The 5,332-nt window shown below is 45.6% G+C and overlaps 1 pseudogene; it reads right to left on the bottom strand.

The window, feature by feature from the left end:
* Positions 1–237: 237 nt before the first annotated feature.
* LOC123097642 (probable serine/threonine-protein kinase WNK5) lies at positions 238–2,979 on the bottom strand (annotated as a pseudogene).
* Positions 2,980–5,332: the final 2,353 nt, after the last annotated feature.

The following is a 5,332-nucleotide window of genomic DNA, read 5'->3' as shown; positions in this document are numbered from 1 at the left end:
GTATATTGGCCATGGAGAAGCATGCTCAACTCCGCCGCCACCTGCATGATTCTCTTTCCTTTTCAAAACATGCCTGAATGACTACGGAGAAACAATGATCGAGCCGTTGTAGTATCATCAACCTCAACATCTACATTCAGTTTGGTCCAACCCGGACAAGAATACACATCAGTAGACTTGGCAATTGATGTGATGATGAGACACATATATATAATCTGCATGAGTTAAAGAGATGACTGAACAGAAAACAATCAATGTCAATTGGCCAGACCAAACTTGTGGTGACTTGGGAAAATATCACAAAATTAAATACAAAACTTCTAAATCAACGGTAATCATCACGGACAAAAACAGTACAAACAATAATACCACTAACAAATTGAACTTGAACTGAATAAATGTCTGGTACTGTGGTTGTTCTAATTGTTAGGAGAGAATGTCTGGTGTACTTTTATCTTCAAAAGAATCATTTTCATAATCTAGCATCTTAACCTTGTAGATCAAGCACCCTGAATAGCTCATCTCGCATCAAATGGAGCAAAACATTATCATCGTCTAGCATCATAGCTGGTAGTTCTAATGTATATTTTCCAATGAAACTCTAGCCTGGACACGGTCAACAACCATCATAATATCCTACTCTAATTAACCAGCATCAGAATTAATATCGTCCAAACTAACATCTTAACTTCTCAATGATGGAAATAGAAGAGAAACATGGACAAATGCTAGCATGAAGAAACATGGCTACATAATAAAGACCTCCAATTCAGTAGATTTACTATACTTACTCCAAATTAGCAACAGTCTATGAGTAGAAAAGTAAAAGGGACAACTCCAATAACTAAAACTTAGTTCCCTATAGTACCTATACAGATTACAGAGATGGCTGAAAATCTTAGAGGTCGTCACAATGAAAGATATTAAATAAAAAATAAAGCTTGCAGCAGCTGCATTAGTATATAATTACGGTGGTCAATTGTTCATCAGTAGATATGTGGAAACCATATATATACCTCAAGTTTCTTAAGCTCCATATCAGACTGCTGTCATATCATGGTTCCTTAACGCCAGTATCTTCATCTCTTCATGCTTTTTTTGAATTCATGAACCAAAAAAATTGACCACAAACAGAGTGAGATACCTGATAGATCGCACCTCCACACCACTGCAGTCGTCCGCCTTGCTGACGCCACTGGCCTGGCTAGATGCATAGTTGTTTGTTCAAGACAATTGTCTTGCTCAGATGGCTTCCCAGTGAAACATCTATCATTGTTTAGTTTTATAGCAGCATGAGTCCCTACATTTTCCATGACACACAGTTAAAAAAGTTCCATAACACTTTCACAAAACAAAAAGTTGCAGAACTGACTTCCTGGAGCTCTTCAGGTCATCATTCTTTGTAATCTGATACATGAACACATGGGTGGTAAAAAACATTACTTTGGATTCAATATGTGCATGTTCATAAATACAAGGGTTTCTGATTGTAATCTGAAGGTGTCCAAGCGCATGTGTGACTTGTAATCCTGATATCGAATCTCGTGGTTTGCCATTGATAACCTGCACATTCTCTTGTTAAGTTGGTAAGCACATCCTAACCTCATTGTTTTGAGCTTGCCCATCCTTATCAGTGACGTTCCCAAGCACTTCATTTAGCACAGCACGTACTTATTACCTTTTCTTTTTATGTCGTCTAGGTGTTGGACTTCAACCGCAAGGCCAACACCGTCCTGGCAGACATAGAGATGACGAGCAGGATCATGAAAGCAGACTCCGTTCCAACAGAAACATGAAAGCAACAGCTAACAGGTAGTGCTCAATCGGTGTAGAATCGTAGATCCAGGTGCAGCAAGCAAACAACAGGTGTGTACTGAAGAAGTTGGCGTAACAAATTTTAGTGCGACTAAGCTATGTTTCAAATTGAAACAAAGTGCGTCTGAACGCATCAGTTGTGTTTTTCCTTCAGATCAACAGACCTTAACTAAACAACATCTTGTACTACAGTCTATCCCCAGTTACCTATTTAGGCGAAACTTCTAGATTAGTAGTATTAAGGAAAAAAATTGCCCTGAATAGTATCAAGAAATTAGTTGGTAAAATTTATCTTTATTCCAAATTCAGAATCTAATTAAACAGAAGACACGCATGAGTATTTCCAGTTAGAAGGGTTAAAATATGGGCACAATAAAATGAAATTCTTTTCTAGAAAATATTAAATAAATTAGGCGAGAGAGTTCAGCTTAACGCAGTTCTAATTACATTTTTTTTGGAATTGCAGATATTTAATTGTTTAACAATTGAAGAAGTGTGCGAGGAGAGGCAATTAGGTAGGCAAGCAAGATTGATTGATGGGCGCAGGTATTACATGGCCGGACTTGCAGTTGAAGAAGACGTTGCTGCAATTAAGGTCGCGGTGGATGATGCAGAGGTCGTGGATGTGGAGGCCCTCGAGGATCTGGCGCGCCCACTTCTTGAGCGCCTTGACGGAGACGTGCTTGTGGCGGTCGCGGTACTCGCGGAAGCTCCCTGAGTTGCAGACCTCGGTGATGAACTTGAGCATGCCGGCGTCGCAATCGAGCCAGACCTTGTGGAAGCCGACGATGTGGTCGTGGTGGAGGGAGCGAAGGCGGCGCACCTCGGCGTGATGGCGATCGACCATGGCGGGCTGTGCAGGCGCAGCCGGTTCCTCGCCACCTCGATGCCCTCCTCCTGGTCGAACCGCGATAGACATTCTTGACGGAGTCGAGCCGAGCACGGCCGCATACCGCCCGAACCGCCCCATCGGATCCACCTCCTGGAACGCCCCCCTCGTCGGGTGCCGCCGCCGTGGCCTCCTGGCTGCTGATCTTCCTCTTGCCGTGGATGACGGGGTTGTACTGTTGCGCGCGGCGCGGCGGGGTTGGGTTTGGGGTCATGCAAAGTGAACGGGAGGGCTAGGGCGGATGAGGGCAAAGCCAAGGCCAATCAGGGTCATTGCGAAGGAAGTGGGCTGGGACGCTAATTGAGGTGAGAGGTTAGCGCTAATTGAGGTGGGATTACGTGGTTGCCGAACGAACCTTTTGTGGCAGAGTTTTCGTCCGCCATCTGAAACTGCTTGATGTACTTTTGGCGAGAGTTATTGTTATTTGACGGTCAGATTTAATTGAGTGGGTTTGATTGTGTGGCTCTAATTCTTTCGGGTTGTTTTGTGTATGTTAGATGGGGTGCGTGTAGCAATGAATATGTTTGTTTGTTTATTAGTAGTAAAAATAAAAAAAAATAAAAAAAAAGATTCTCGTCCATTCTGTCTGGACTAGTTTTCATCACCCTTTCGATCCACCAGTTTCGAGCAACGGATGAGCACACGGCTTAAGCCTAATACATGACTTACATGTAAATCGTGTGTCCACACGGCGTAGACAGACACCCAGCTTACATGTGGGACATGTGGCACGTGTGCCCACTTTTTTTGTCGGGTGCCATCCTTTTATATTCGGCTTACCTATAAATCGAGTACCCACACTTGGCTTATAGCATCTAATATAAGCCCAAACATATGAAGCCGAGTATATTAAATTTAGTATAACACCTGACTTTGACTTACACTTTGCCGTGGTTAAAATGCTCTTTGCCGAGTATATTTCATACTCGGCTTCATTTTTTTTTTCTGTAGTGAAAGCACTTCGTCTAAGCCACCACAAACCCACACAAACCAAGTATCAGTGATGTGCTAACTATGTCCATGTATAGGAGAAATCATCGATCATAATTGATAATATACTAATTACACCTAATTATGCATTTTCGCCACCGCTGAGTTCAGCTAAGCGCGTGGTCGAAGTTGTAAAAATATTATTTATACCATTGAAATATAAAGTTCACTATAGAAAAAACAAAAGTATAGAGCGCGTGTGCTGGAGATGTCAATCAAATAATCTACAAACCTATGGGTCCTTGTGTTTGCTCGCTCCGATCCTACCAAAGCAATTAGAGCGTGAACTGACTATTTGTTGAAAGTATTAGGCATCTTCAAGCGTGGACTCCTCAAACAGACATTGTATTCATCTGCATACGTGTACCTCAAATGTTTGCAAACATTTGGAACAGAATTTAAACAAATGAACGCTCTTCATGACTAGTCTAAGTCTTCGCTGGCTTCCATGCTCCAAATCCACGCTGTTCCCATGTCAGGCATCTTCCTTGGCCGTGAGCCCTGGTAAGTGAAGCCACAGACGGCTAGCGAGGAAGAGTAAGACATGGGACACAGATGCCTCGGTCTCCCATGTCTGACTCTTTTTCATCGAAGTCCGCAGCCTGGACGTCACAGATAGAGGTGAGGTTCACGATGGACGTGTGGATGAGCAGGCCTTGAGGTCTTAATGGTGTGAACGACACGCAGCTGCTGGCACGAACAATACGTAGCTGTCGGTGTTCCCACCTGCGATCACTGCGTTTGACTCTGCCGCGTGAGCCTTGCGTGGAGCCTCGTAGAGCGTCCGCTGCTCCTCGACGAAGTTCGGGTCCTCCGAAGCCATGGCCGTCGCGGCCTCCGCGCTTGCAAACTAGCCATAGATTTGGCCTCCGTGAGCCAATGATATGCGAGGAGGGCGAGGTTGTAGCACTGCTCCTCCTGCTTCAGTCGAAACTCCGACATCGGCGGCACCGTCGGCTTCTTCATCATGACGGCATGCGCCTGCTCCATGGTACTGGACTGGAGCCGGCAGGGGCTCCGGCTCATCGTCGGAGGCCTCCTCCATCATTGAGTCGTCGTTGCTCACCTTCGGGGAGCCCGACGGCATGCCGGCCTCAATCCGTTGGCACGACTGGCCTGCCAACCGACCAGAAGACCGGCTAGCTCATGCTTCTGTTCTGATCAGAGGCTCTCCCACATCGCTCTAGAGATCGCAGTCATGGCGGGAGGTGGTGCCTAGGCGGAACGGGAGTGGGGGTGGTGCGGTGGGGATCGTGTCGGGTGTGTCCATATATAAATAGCGGCATTGTCTAGAGTCTAGACCAAGCGGTGGTTATTTCAATGCGGGTGCCTCTGGGTTTCTCAGCCACCATGCATGTTTAATGTCGGCAAGCGGACGAATGGGCAGCCAGTGTGAATGTGGTACATAGCTGTCCCGGCCCATCCAGTCACATCTCTCCGACATTGAACTTGCACGGAGACCAGGACACGGAGCGGGTGGCGCTCTCAGCCATGTGTCGTTTCAATGCCGACCCCAGTGAACAGTCGCGTCCGCTCTAGGCCATCATGAATGTGACGCGGGGAGCGGCCAGTGCGTTGTTTCAGTGTTGACTCCTGTTTAATGGCTACAATCATCTGGTACAAAATTTTGAGATTGAC

The sequence above is a fragment of the Triticum aestivum genome, chromosome 1B (genome assembly GCF_018294505.1).
Source record: "Triticum aestivum cultivar Chinese Spring chromosome 1B, IWGSC CS RefSeq v2.1, whole genome shotgun sequence".
Taxonomy (NCBI): Eukaryota; Viridiplantae; Streptophyta; class Magnoliopsida; order Poales; family Poaceae; genus Triticum; species Triticum aestivum.
Note: the sequence above shows the minus strand (reverse complement) of the source record. Positions and strands in the feature narration are given on the sequence as shown.